This window comes from Rana temporaria, chromosome 3 (genome assembly GCF_905171775.1).
Source record: "Rana temporaria chromosome 3, aRanTem1.1, whole genome shotgun sequence".
Lineage (NCBI taxonomy): Eukaryota > Metazoa > Chordata > Amphibia > Anura > Ranidae > Rana > Rana temporaria.
Window position 1 is genome coordinate 81,577,717 of NC_053491.1, and position 12,475 is coordinate 81,590,191.

General features: G+C 50.2%; 1 protein-coding gene across 1 annotated transcript in view; it reads right to left on the minus strand.

Annotated features, from left to right (window-relative positions):
- The window catches only part of TRPM1 (transient receptor potential cation channel subfamily M member 1), a 137,779-nt gene that overhangs the window by 69,910 nt on the left and 55,394 nt on the right, over window positions 1–12,475 (minus strand). The gene's annotated exons all lie outside the window — the stretch shown is intronic.

A 12,475-nucleotide genomic window follows, 5' to 3' on the forward strand; every position in this document is an offset into this window, starting at 1 on the left:
AAAAGTCAATTGAAATTGAAAAAATACATTAATTAATATGATTAATGTTGCAGTCAAACTTTAATTGTGTTAGTGCGTTCATGACTGTGATTTTGAAAAATAACATGCATGCTATAACATTTTGGGGAGAGATATATTCCTCCATATAGCATAATTAACAATACTGAAATGTTTCAGGGGTCATCTGGTATATCTCACTGTACAGTTTTAAAAACTCAGCACAGGGATGGTGGGAACCCCTCATAATGGGGCACAGCGGGTGTACAGACCCAGGAACTCAGCACAGCACAGGGATGGTGGGAACCCCTCATAATGGGGCACAGCGGGTGTACAGACCCAGGAACTCAGCACAGCACAGGAATGGTGGGAACCCCTCATAATGGGGCACAGCAGGTATACAGACCCGGGAACTCAGCACAGCACAGGGATGGTGGGAACCCCTCATAATGGGCACAGCGGGTGTACAGACCCAGGAACTCAGCACGGGGATGGTGGGAACCCCTTACTTAGCGCCATCAGGAATTACGGGGCCCCTTACACAGCTTCAGGCATGGGCCCCCTGGAGCAGAGAACCGGGGGGGTGCTGCCGCCTGAAATTGAGAAGCGGGGGGGGCTGCCGCAGGGGGGGGCTCTTTACAAAAATGGTGTAGCCATCCGGGGCCCTGGGGACCTCTGGGCCCTTTAATAAAAAGAAGAAAATAAATAAAAAATATATATAAAAATATATATATATTTTTTTTAAAAGGGGGGTTGCCATCTCGAGCCCTGGGGACCTCTAGGCCCTTTAATATATATTTGTTTTCATGAAAATAAATTACAAAAAAAGGGGGGTTGCCATTCAGGACCTCTGAGCCCTTTAATAAAAATAAAAAAAATAAACCTATGGGCCCTTTAATAAAATATAAAAAAAAAATATATAAAAATAATAAAAATAAACATTTATTAAAAAAAAGGGGGGGGGGGTTGCCATCCAGGGCCCTGGGGACCTCTGGGCCCTTTAATAAAGAAATAAATAAAAAAAATATATAAACAAAAATAAAAAAAATAAACATTTATAAAAAAATAAAAGGGGGTTTGCCACATGGGGCCCTGGGGACCTCTGAGCCCTTTAATAAAAAAAAATAATATATATATATATATATATATATATATATATATATATATATATAAAAAGAAATCAAGTCCACTCTACCCGCTGTGTCTAATCAAAGCAAGAGCGAGCTGCTGGCGGCACGCGCACCCCAGACCCAGAAGTGCAGGATCGCATACTAGGTAGGATTATGTGAAGATTGACACAATCTAGAATTATTTTAGGTAGGCTTACATTATGCAATTTTCTTTCCTTCAATCATGGGTTTGAAGGGAAAAAAATGATAGATTCCTCCATAAACACTGGGCTATTGTATTCTGGCAAAAGGAGGTTTCCCAGTCATCTGAATACAATGATTACTGGCAGTGGCTATAACCCCCAGCAGTGTTCGAATGAAAAAGCCTGATACTGAAGTTGATCGATACACTAACTTCAGTACGACCAGCCTGCCCATAGACTGATTGAAATTTGTCTGGTTCCATGGCTGGCTTTAGAGTTATCACACCTTTGGCATTCTTAAAAAGTCAACATGTTTTTTTAACTTGTCAGCTAGAAAACCTTTACTTAGAGTATATGTAAGCTGTTTGTCACTATTGACTTCCGCTGAGATGACTTTTACTTACCACTGCTGTGATGTGCTCTATGTGCTTATTGCCTGACTGTCATTAAAGTCACTAGGTCAAAGAACCTCTCTTAAAGAGCTCCAGGCCACTTCCAAGTATGTCAGATAGTTGTCCTCACAGCTGTTTTTCCTCCAATTGACTCCTATTTCACTGCTGTGTCTTGTATTAAAGCGGAAGTTTCACTTATCTGCCCCCCCCCCCCATCTGGTGCCACATTTGGCAACTTTTGGGGAGGAGTGGGTAGCTGTTTTTCACAGGAACCCATCCCCACTCCTGAGAATTCTCACCATGGCGAGATTACTTGGAAGTTCAGCCCCCCTTTTCCTTCTCCCACACCGGGCCATGCGCGAATGCGTAGTAGGGAATGGGCTGTGAAGCCGAAAAGGCTTCACTGTTGGTTTCTCTTACCACGAATGGCGGCAGCACCTAAGAGCCATGGGAAACATCGGCTGGGGTCCCGACATCACTGGATTTCAGGACAGGTAAGTGTCTTAATATTAAAAATTACAGTATGTGTAGCTGCTGACTTTTAAATTTGCTGCTGTGGGAGGGGGGGGGGGGGGGGTTGGATGCAGAACTTCGCTTTAACTTACAGGTCAGCAGAAGTACCCATTGCACCCAGCAGGAAACACTATTTTGCACATCCAAAATCCAGTATCACCAGCAGCTCTCCAAGAGGGCAAAGATTAAACGCATCACCCACCAGAGGTAGGAATAAACCACCTTTTTGACAGGGTGTTCCTCTTTGATGTTTTTAACACTGGCAAAAGGGCTACTTTAACCACTTAAGGACCGCCTCCTGCACATATACGTCGGCAGAATGGCACGGCTGGGCACATGTACGTACAGGTACGTCCTGTACTAGTACCCAGCTCCGTGACCGGGACCGCGTGACCCGCGGACCCGATCGCTGCTGGAGTCCCGCGATCGGTCCCCGGAGCTGAAGAACAGGGAAAGCCGTGTGTAAACACGGCTTCCCCGTTCTCCACTGTGGCGGCAGCATCGATCGTGTGTACCCTTTTATAGGGGGACACAATCGATGACGTCACATCTACAGCCACACCCCCCTACAGTTGTAAACGCACTTCAGGGAACACATAACCACAACAGCGCCCCCTGTGGTTAACTCCCAAACTGCAATTGTAATTTTCACAATAAACAATGCATTTCAAATGCATTTTTTGCTGTGAAAATGACAATGGTCCCAAAAATGTGTCAAAATTGTCCGAAGTGTCCGCCATAATGTCGCAGTCATGAAATCGCTGATCGCCGCCATTAGTAGTAAAAAAATAATAATAATAAAAATGCAATAAAACTATCCCCTATATTGTAAACGCAATAAACCAAAAAACGCTTATTGCTATTTTTTTTACCAAAAATAGGTAGAAGAATACGTATCGGCCTAAACTGAGGAAACATTTTTTTTATATATATTTTTGGGGGATATTTATTATAGCAAAAAGTAAAAAATATTGCATTTTTTCAAAATTGTCGCTCTATTTTTGTTTATAGCGCAAAAAATAAAAACCGCAGAGGTGATCAAATACCACCAAAAGAAAGCTCTTTTTGTGGGAAAAAAAGGACGCCAATTTTGTTTGGGAACCACGTCGCACGACCGCGCAATTGTCAGTTAAGGAGACGCAGTGCCGAATCGCAAAAAGCGGTCAGGTCCTTTAGCTGCATTTTGGTCCGGGTCTTAAGTGGTTAAGATCCAATGGATTTAATGTTGCATGAGGCAAGGACCTAGAAAAATAAATTTTCACTACACTCTGCCCTTATAAGGCAGCCAGGTAACTGATAGTCTTTAGACCCCATTCACACCTGAGTGTTTTGTAGCTTGAAGCCTGAAGCTACAAAACGCTGGAGGGGAAAAAATCTATTATTCTCTATGGAGATGGTTCACATCTCCACTACAAAACGGCTGAAGATCAAACAAGTTCTGGGACTTTTTTTTTAGGCAGATTTGGGCGTTTTTCCGCTTTTTACATTGGTGACCGTTTGACCTGTACAAAATTGCAGCAAAATCACGGTAAAATTGCACGACTTTCTGCCTGAAAACGCTATGCTCAGGTGTGAATGGGGCCGGTTAGTCATGGCAGCAGTTATATATGTCTCTTAGTACACATTTATGGACCCCGCCTGTGGAATGCACTACCAACCACCATCCGACTGGAGTCGGACCACTTGGCCTTCAGGAGAAAGATTAAAACCCATCTCTTCTGTGGTCAAGGGGTTCCTTACCCATGAATTGGATACAGCGCCCAGAGGCGATTCAGTTCGCATGTGTTGCACTTTACAAGTCTCTCACACACTCACTCACTGTTGTGAAAATACTCATCTTTCAATCAATCCCAACAGGACCATGCCAAGCAACAGTGCTGAAAAATGATGATCCAGATATTGAGACATAGAAACGGACTGAAGGCTTATTCTCTGATTCCTCCCACACGCACTGCTTCCAGTGTTAAAAACTTGTGATTTTGAGTGAAGTTAATACCTAATTGTGTTAATTTTTAAAGCCTCTTTATTTTAGAAACACAGAACAAATATTAATTGTATTTACAAATCTAGACAACTCTATCCTTAAAACATATAAATATATTTACTGGGCCCTAGTCCCGCTGCAAAATCCCAAAAATACCTGCTGAGCTTGCTAGTAAAGTCCACCTAAAGCAGCTTTTTGTGATGGGAAGGAAACAGTGCTGCACCGTTCCTTAAAGCGGAGTTCCACTCAAAAGTCGTCTCCTCCACCCATTCGGTGCCACATTGGTCACCTTTCAGGGGGGAACGGCTACCTGTTTTGGACAGGTCCGGTCCCCCACTTTTGGAGATGTCGCTGCAGCGCCATCTCTCGGAAGTTCGGCCCCCCTCTGCCTCTGGGCCAATTAGAAAGCGTAACACGCTTTGCACATGCACAATAGGGAACCGGCTGTCAAGCCGAAAGGCTTCACTGCCGGGTTCCCTTACCAGGAATGGCGGCGGCTGCACCTTTTTTTTTTTAAATCAAACCAAAGTTTAATGAGCATTTAAAAAAAGGGTTAGAGACAGTGCACTAGTCGGTGCAACATGCACCACAAACAAGGATACATTGCAATGTCAGGTGCGCAGACTTGACAGACGAAGTAAATGAAAAACATGTAACATGTGAAAATGTAGAGCAGCACATGGGGACGGGGTAGGTCGGAGGTGAAGGTCACAGCCCAATAATACTCAACAGGTACATATAAGGGGTGTTAAGCAGTGGAGGTAATGCAGGTAGAAGCTTCTCCCAACCATCTATCCCAGATCTTGTTATATTTACCAGGGCAACCCCTGTGGACATATAGAAGCTTTTTAAAGGGTAGGGTGTCGTTGACAGCTTTGATCCATTGTTGTAGGGTAGGGGGGGGGCCCCTAAGCCAGGTTCTCGCTATCTGAAGCCTTGCAAGGAACAAAGTCTCTTGTAGAAATGTGTTAAGATATTTTTCGGCCTCAGACAGCGAAAAAATTCCGAGCAAACACTGTCGGGGGCTGAGGGAAATGGGAGAACCCATGCGGTCATGGAGAAATCGGACCACTTGGGTCCAAAAGCCCTGCACGCAGGGGCACCCCCAGAGAAGATGGTAAAAGGTGGGATCAGGGGAGTTGCAGCCCGGGCAGTTAGGGTCGCCGCCCGGCCTGAACTTTAGGATGCGACGGGGCGTTAGGTATGAACGGTGCAGGATATATAATTGGGTGAGGCGGTCAGAAATTTTGGGGGAAACCAATCTGCAGTTGACGAGGACTTCATCCCAGTCCTCCGATGACAGCACCCCCAGATCAGGAACCCAACGAGTTTTAACCTGCTGGAGAGTGGCAGCCGCCGAGGGAACCAGGAGGTATGAGTAGAGTTGGGAGGTCAGTTTCTTGGGGTCCGAACCCATGACAATGTCAACAGGAAGCGGGGTCTCGAGGGTAGGGATGGCGGTACCAAATTGTGTGGTAAGTGCGTGTCGAAGCTGGAGGTAGCGGAAGAACATATGGTTCGCTAGGGCATGGGTATCTTTGAGGGATTGGAAGGACCTAACCGAACCGTGTGAAACAACTTGCGAAAGGTAAATAATTCCGCTCCTGACCCAGACACCATGGTCAGGGACCATGGCAAGCTCGGGCAGCAAGGGATTATCCCAAAGGGGTGTGTGAGAGTGGGGGGACGGGGCCTCGCCGACTGACATGGTAGTTTGCCAAATCTTGCGGTGGTGATGGAGCAGTTGATTACTATCGTCTGGGCGCCTAGAGTTGCGGGGTGGACACAACATGAGTTGAAAGGGGTGCGAGACCGGGCCAGGGGCCTTGGAGCATACCATGGCCAGATACCGCCTCCTCTCGGAGTGGTGAATGTAGTGGAAGTGGGAGAGCTGGGACGCAACATAATAAAGGTAGAGGTCTGGGACCGAGGCGCCCCCTTGACTGGAGGGGCACTTTAGAACCCGCCACGGCAGTTTATGCCGGGATGGGCCCCAGATGAACGAATTGAGAATGGACTCCATAGTTTTAAAAATACGGGGAGGGATACACAGCGGTGCATGCCAGAAGGCATAGAGCAGCTTCGGGAGAAGGATCATCTTAACTAGACTTATGCGGCCCATCACCCCAAGAGGGAGACGGGACCACGTTTGCGTTTTGGACTTCAAGGTATGGAAGAGTGGCTCAATGTTAAGGCGTATGTAGTCTAGAGGGGACCTAGTGACGAGGATGCCCAGGTACTTAATGACATCCGTCCGTGGCAACGGAAGGGCCGCCTGCATTGCAGTGGGGGGACCCAGATCTAAGGGGAGGATATGGGATTTGGTCCAGTTCATCTGCAGGCCTGAGAATTCCCCGAATTGGGTTATAACTTGGAGGGCCATTCGAAGTGAGGGGCCCGCATCCAATAGGTAGAGGAGCATGTCATCAGCGTATAGGCTGAGTAGCTCGGTGACCTGGCCACAACGCAGCCCGCTAATCCCTGGGCGACTACGCAGAGCTATGCTCAGGGGTTCCACAGCGAGGGCATAGAGCATGGGTGAAACGGGGCAGCCCTGACGAGTGCCACGAGTCAGGGGGAAGGGAGAGGAGGTTCTACCATTGACCCTGATACGCGCCGTAGGAGCATGATATAGGAGTTGTAGCCACTTCACAAAGCAGGGACCAAAACCGAAACTGCCAAGGCATTCCCAGAGGTATTTCCACTCAACCGAATCGAAGGCCTTGGCAGCATCGAGGCTAACTATCACCCTGGAACCCACTTCTGCGTGTTGGGCCTGAAGGTTCATGTAAAGCCTGCGGAGGTTAAAGGCCGTGTTTTTGTTGGTCATGAACCCAGTCTGGTCAGGGTGTATTAAGCTAGAGATGACTTTATTGAGACGCAGGGCAAGAATTTTAGCGAGGATCTTCACGTCGAGCTGAAGGAGGGAGATGGGGCGGTAGGACTCGGGGAGCATAGGGTCCTTGCCTGGTTTTGGTATAAGGACAATGAGGGCCTCGCGCATGGAGGAGGGAAGCGTACCCGAATCAAAAATGTGGTTATATAGCGCGCAGAGCCTGGGGACAAGAGAGTCCTGGAAGGACTTGTAGAATTCGAGGGGAAGCCCGTCGGAGCCCGGGGTTTTAGAGGTGGGGAGGCTCGCTATAGCCGTCTCCACACAGACGGTGGTAATTGGAGCCTCAAGCATAGAGACCTGACTCGGGGACAGGGTTGGAATGGTGACACTCCGCAGAAGGGTAGTAAGCTCCTCCGCGGAATGTTGTGCAGTGGAGGTGTAGAGCCTCGAGTAAAAGGACCGAAACTCCTCCGCTACCAAGTCAGGGTCAGAGAGTATCGCCCCGGACTCCGCGCGGAGGGCCACGACCACAGGGGGTTTGTGATCTAGGTGAGCCATGTAGGCAAGTAGCCGACCAGCCCGTTCCCCATGCTCGTATGTGCGCTGTTTGCTAAAGAAGATACCCCGACGTGCCTTCTCGAGGTGTAGCTGATCCGTCAGCCTGGACTGCAAGCGGAGCTGAGAAGCAGTAGTGTCTGACGGATCAGCCTGAAAGGCCCGCTCAAGAGAACTAAGCTGCGTCTCGGCCTGGTGGATTAGCAGTTTAGAGGAGGCTTTATGTCTGTTGATACGTGAGGAGAGGAACATGCGAGCGTGTAGTTTGAACGCCTCCCACACGGGTCCCGCCGAGGCTGAGCCGTCATTAGTGGTAAAGAAACGGACCCATTCGGACCCGATGGAGTCCAACTCCGGGAGAACCCTCAACCAAAACGGGTTGAGGCGCCAGGTCTGGGTCGTGGGGGGTGTCGGGAGTCTCAGCTTGACCCAGTACGGAGAGTGATCAGACAGTGTTCTAGTGTCAAACCCTACGTCAAGGAGATGTGGGAGGAGGGAAGGGGTCACAAGAACAAGGTCGATACGTGACATCACTGCACGGGAGGGAGTAAAGCAGGAAAACCCTAATTGGGTGGGATACTTATGTCGCCAGGTGTCAGTGAGGGCAAATTCAGCTAGGAACCTACCGAACCTGGTGGTCTTTGGTACAGGGCCTCTGGGGGCGCTCTGGCCCAGTCTGTCCATGGATGGGGAAATGACCATATTAAAGTCGCCCGCCCAAATGGCAGGCACCGACGGGTGGAGAGTCATAAAAGCCACCCCACGTTGAAGCACTTCAAACTGAAAGGGAGGGGGGACATAGAAGGCAAGGAGTAATACTTCAAGGCCTCCAATGGTAGCATGAAGGAACAAATAACGACCCTGGGGATCAGATTGTAACGTATGTAGTTGGAACTGCTGCGATCTTGCTACCAGCACCGCCACCCCTCGAGAATTAGAGGTGTGGGGGGCCTGATACACCCATCCCACCCAGGCTTTTTTGAGGCATAGCTGCTTCTGACCTGCGAGATGAGTCTCCACCAGGATAGAGACATCAGCACGCAGGGACTTCAGGTGGGAGAGGACCGCCGACCGTTTAGCCCGATCCCCCAAACCCCGGACGTTCCAGGACACTATTTTCAGGGAAGCCATGGGTAGGAATGGTGGGATAGGGGGAGGGCAGGGGGACCATGTGATTCGATCAGGAAGCAGTGGGTGAGGACCACGCGACCCCCGAGGGCCCAAATAGAACCCAGCGCGGGGAGGCGTGGGGCCCACCCCATACAGAAAGGTACATCACAATATTCAGTAAAGTCTGCAACACACTTTGACAATATTAAAACGAAGCAATAAAAAAAAAGGAAAAAGGAAAAAACAAAAAACAAAAATAACAGCGCTACGGTGAGACCGCAGAGCATAACCTGCAATAGCACTGGACCGACACAGCAGGTGTAACACCCCACCACCCACCAAAAGTCTGGGGACGGGGGCCGGCCAGGGAAACAATAGCTTAGCCATGGTTGCCCAAGGTGATGGAAGTTCCCGAAGGACAGGGCAACCGGCGGGATCAGGGGGGCGAAAAAAAACTGCAGAGCACACACTGGTGCAAGAGTGGGGTAACTGTTCAGGCGGAACACCGGTGCGGGTGAGCCGCTCGTGGCGCGTGAGAGGGGGGGAAATTATCGGGGGAGGCAAGGGCAGAGAGGGGGGGAAAAGCGGGGAGCCAGGCAGGGGGTGCACGGAAGGAGGAGAAGGGGGGGAGGCCCCCGGGGAGGCAGCAAGGTCAACTCACGGTTCAGGGGGTACATGTTCCAAAAGTGACGCTGTCCAGGAGAAACAGAGCGGCCTGCCGCGTGGGGTAAGTAACAAATGGGGTAGAGAGGAGGCGAGGAATCAGTTGCGTGACGAGCCGACTCCATCGCGGCGCTCCAGCCAGGAAAGGATTGCCTGAGGTTCCTCAAAGAACTGGGCCTTACCATCGCACACAACCCGGAGTCGCGCGGGGAAGAGCATAGCGTATGGCAGGTGATGCACGCGTAGCAGCCTCTTAGCCTCCGTGAAGCGCGCCCTCCTCTTCTGGACCTCCGACGAGAAGTCCGGGTATACGGCAACCGTTACGTTGCCGATGGGGATATTACCTTTCTCGCGGGTGAGTCGGAGGACGGCATCTCGATCGCGGTAGTTAAGCATCTTGGCGATGAAGGTCCTCGGAGGGGCGCCCTCCGGGGGGGGTTTCGCGGCAAGGCGATGGGCGCGTTCAACAACAAAGGTGGCGGAGAAGGCCTCCCTGCCGAATGTTCTGATCAGGAGATTTTCCAGGTAAGTAGGGGGGTCTGCTCCTTCCGACCGCTCGGGAAGCCCCACAAAACGCAAATTACATCTGCGAAGGCGATTCTCCATATCATCTTGTTTAGAGAGCACCGCTTGGAGCTGATGTTGTAGGCTCTCCACCGTAACCTGAAGCGGGTGCAGGCCATCCTCCACGTGGTCCAGCCTGCGCTCCGTCTCAGACACCCGGTCCCGCAACTTTTGCATGTCGTGTCGAATGTGCGAGATATCCACCTTGACCTCCTCGATCCGGGTTGTAAGGGACGTTTGGCAGGCAGCAATAGCCTCCAGAACCCGTGCAGTGTCACCCGATGGACGGTCCTCGCTCCCAGGGGGTACGGCGGCGCCATCTTCCTCCACCTGGTCCCGCTCACCCTGACGGCCCCTGTCGAGTTTTGCCAGGGCACCGGACTTCTTGGGGGGCGACATGGTGTAGTCAAATAGTAGGGGCATATGTGGGTAGGTTTGTAGCCGTTTTCAGGGAAGATTCCCCCAGGATGGATGTAGATAGGATCAGCCACGAGCGGAGCTCTCACTCAACACGTCTTACTCCATGCAGCTCCAGACCACGCCCCGCGGCGGCTGCACCTTGCCGCAGTTTCAAAGATCGGCTGGGGTGCTGACATTGCAGGCTCCCTGGACAGAAAATGTCCATATCCTAAAAGTCAGCAGCTGCAGTACAGCTGTGAGCTGCAGTATCTAGGAGAGGAACAATGTGAGGCACAAAGGAAGTTTTGTGTTTACTTTATGGAACTTCTGTATTATTTGGTACTTGTTTAGCTTGACATACAGGAGGTTTTAGTTGTACTTCATGTTCTCCTCTCCTCAACACAGCTCTAAAGCCTCATACACACACACGATCTTATTTTTATCGGTCAAAGCCGTATAATTTTGTGCGAAGGACATTGGCCATGAATTTGTATTGCATACAAATGGCAAAACTTTGTTGGCCAACATACACGAAACAACGTGTTTTTTCAGCTCTTTAGCACCACCCTTTGGGCAACTTCTGAGAATGTTGTCTTATGGTTAGAATTGGTGTGGAGCATGCGTGTTTGTACTGTGGATTCTTTCCCGACAAAGTTGTGTACACACGATCGGATAATCCGACGGCACACATTTGTTGCCGGAAAATTTGAAAGCATGGAAATTCCGACAACAATTGTCCGATGGGGAATACAAACGGTCGGATTTTCTGACAAAACCCTGCATCACACATTTGTTGTCGGAAAATCTGATCGCGTGTATGGGCCTTTAGGGCCATCATTTCAATCAGAAAGGGGGACTTTACTATAGAGTGGATTTTAAGTGATGTGTGGCTATGCATACGTAAGCAGGTGCTTCCAAGAGGGTTTCCAAAGTGTTGACAGCTTTTTAATTTTTTTTCGTGTTCTGGGGTTACTAAGGTCAACTGTGTTTATGTGTAGACTAAGGCCCCATACTCACGACCAAACATGTCTGCTGAAACTGGCCCGCAGGCCAGTTTCAGCAGACATGTTTGGTCGTGTGTGGGCGCGAGCGGGCCGAATTCCAGCAAACATTTGCCCGCCGGGCCTTTTCCCAGCAGACAAATATTCCTGGACTTGTTTTAAAACAGCCCGCTGGAATTCAGCCCGCTCGGACATGTACGGTCGTCAGTACAGACCTACCGTACATGTCCAGGCGCCCGCCGTCCCTCGCATGCGTCGAATGACTTCGACGCATGCGTGGAAGCATTTTAAAGGCGGGCCGCCCACGTCGCCGCGTCATTGTCGCGGCGACACCGCGTCATCGACGCGGCGACACCGCGGACACGCCCCGCGTATTGTTTACGCGCGGACTTCTGTACGATGGTGTGTACAACCATCGTACAGAAGCCCTCTGGCAGACATGTATGGTGAAAACGGTCCGACGGACCGCTTTCACCATACATGTTTGTCCGTGTGTACCCGGCCTAAGTGTTACAATGTATCTTGTTGCGACTTGTGTCCCTGGTAGACCTGCTAAGCTGGTGGTGTCTCAGAAGGAAGGGTTAACACTGCCGGTGACTTGTCCTTAAAGTTCCTTCAAGGACTGCCGTTGGCGCAAACTTGCCGATGGAAATCTCCGAACCTCGCCCGGCATCCAGGCTCATTCTTTAACATCCCTGTGAATTGGAGGATGTTAAAAAAAGAGCCAGGAGCCCGAGCGAGTGGAGCCCTGGATGCCGGCCGAGGTTCGGAAATTTCCGTCGGCAAGTTTGTGCCTGCGCAGTCCTTAAAGGAACTTTCTCGGCAGATCAGATTGCGCCTGCGCAGGAACTTTCACGATAGCCGGAACCATATCGGCAGATCACCGGCCAGGTTTTTTTCAGAAGGTTACCGCCCCTTGCAAGTCACACCATATAAACAGGGGCTCATTAGTGCCTTAGGAGGTTGGTTACAGGAAAGACTGCTGAAATGAAGACGTTATGCTGAACACCCCTAGGGGGAGCCTAGTCAGGGGATCACAGTAGGGTCTGGAGCATGTGGATCTATATGAATTTATAGCTGCAAGTCATGGGCTCAGGGCCGGTGCTACCACTAGGAAAACAAGGCAGCCGCCTAGGGCGCACTGCTGCC